Source organism: Dendrobium catenatum, unplaced genomic scaffold, assembly GCF_001605985.2.
Source record: "Dendrobium catenatum unplaced genomic scaffold, ASM160598v2 fragScaff_scaffold_1595, whole genome shotgun sequence".
Taxonomy (NCBI): domain Eukaryota; kingdom Viridiplantae; phylum Streptophyta; class Magnoliopsida; order Asparagales; family Orchidaceae; genus Dendrobium; species Dendrobium catenatum.
In genome coordinates this window covers 2,878,587-2,880,722 of record NW_021320057.1, presented here as the reverse complement: position 1 = coordinate 2,880,722, position 2,136 = coordinate 2,878,587, and positions in this window count along the sequence as shown.

The window sequence follows — 2,136 nt, the reverse complement described above, 5'->3', positions numbered from 1 at the left end:
CACAATCACAAGTAATGATGAGTTAATTTATGTAAAAACTTGCAAAAAAATCCCATAGGAGTATTATTGGAATAACTTTAATTTCACACAGAGTCATGGCTTTTAGTCATAGGGATTTTGTAGGTCTTCTCAAGAACTTTCCAATGAGCCTAAGTGCACCTTAATTGATAAGTGTGTGAGAAGTTATGATTTTTAGAAGTTTTGATATTTTTTTGAATTTTTAAATACCCCATTTACACAATCAGTGCGCTTTAACATGTAGCACAATATGATTGGGCAGCCAAATCATTGGCATACTAACCATTTCATATGGGATTGATTTATTCCATCAGATCAACGATGAGATTTTTTTTTTTAAAAGGCTTGAAATAGCATGAGGGTAGCAAGGAGCGTGAAATGATGGGATTAGAGCCATTGCTTAAAACTAATGGCCTTGATTTTATTTTCTACCTTCTACTCGTATCTCCAACCATAAGGCTTTTTCAGCGTGATCCGAGAGAACCCACCAGCAAAATTGCATCAAACTTTATGTAGAGCAACAAGGGGTTAGAAACCTTCAATCAAGCGTTCAAAGTTTGTTGGTTTGAAGGTTTTTTCACACTTGCTTGAACTACCTAACTAGGGAGCTCATAATTAGGATATTACCTCATAGAGAGCTTTAAGTGCCATCGCCTGTGTTCAGGAATGTTCATCTGACAGCGGGGAAGCTTTCTTCTTTAGGGACCATGATGAGAAGAGTACTAGAGATAAGACTTCGAGCATAAGCAAAAGAATTTCATCGAAGCTCACTCAAATTTTTTTCTGGAGATCATTAGACAACTGGGGAAGCTAAGTGAAGCTTCATGTAGCTTTGGGGAATGATTTCAAAAGGTTGTAATCGAATGAGGTCGTCTGGGTTGGGATGCCCTATTTAGACCTCATCCATAGAGTTTGGATTGATTGGATAGATCAACAACTCAAGGAACGTTCCTTGAGCTCATCAGATGAAAAAGTGCCTGAAAAGCCCTTGGTTCAGCTCATGTGAAGAGGGACCAGTTGAAGTCAATTTCACCAGCTTCGGCCACCGCTAGCCACCAGTCAGGTTTAGCTGAGCTGGAATGGTGTCTACAGGTCTGTTGAACTCAATTGGGCATGATCATATCTAATCATGGAAGATGTCTTGGGTTAGATATATTTGGGGAAGTTTGGGTTAGCTTAGGCCTAGACTTAGGTCAAGCCAGGGGCTGGGCTGACCATGGAAGATGCATAAGAGTCAGGGCTACTCAATGCAAGAGCGATTTGGGCTTAGTGGAGACTAGGTTGGGAATTGACTCAACCCAAAGTGGTTTTGATCTCTTTGGGTAAGTCTAACTTCTAGCCCATGTGGACCGTGGGCAACTTAGGGTAGGTGCATTGAGTCATGGGAGACATAGTGCAAGTGTTGGTTTGGTTTGATTGGACTTAGCTTGAGGTTTGGCTCAAGTGAAGCCTCTTTGGGTACTTGGGTCAAGCCATATGGCTAACCCAAGTGAACCCAAGGGTTGAGTCACTTATTGGATGTTCTTAAGGACCCAATAAGCCATCCCAAGGCCTCAAATTGTTTGGTCAAGCCTTGGTTAATGGGCTCAAACTAGATTAAGTGTATGGTTTATTTGGTCAACCAAGTTTGACCACAGGTTGTGGTTAAGTCCAACAAGTTTGAATTAATATTTTAAGCTTAATAGAGGTGGTCCCATGCAATGAGAAGGTCATGTGGATCAAAATATATGTTTGAACCTCCAAGGGCTATTTGGTTAACTATGCTTAGCTTGGTCAACCACAATTGACCAAGGCTTGAGATTAGGCTCATTCACTTTCAAATACATTTCAAACTTATTGTAACAGGTCTCATGCAAAGAGGAGGTTTCTAAGTTCAAAATATGGATTGAATGGCTTAAGGGGCTTTTGGGTTAATCATGGTTAACTTGGTCAACCAAGGTTGACAAGAGTTTGGGTTTAGTTTTAACATATCTTAAATGATGTTTGGAATGCATTGAAGGAGTTTCCAATGTTTGGATATGAAATATATGCATGAGGTTGGACATAAGGAATTTGAGTGAGGGTATGGAGGTTTTAGTTGTTAAATAGAACTATTTGCTGGGAAGCTGGAGTGGTAGT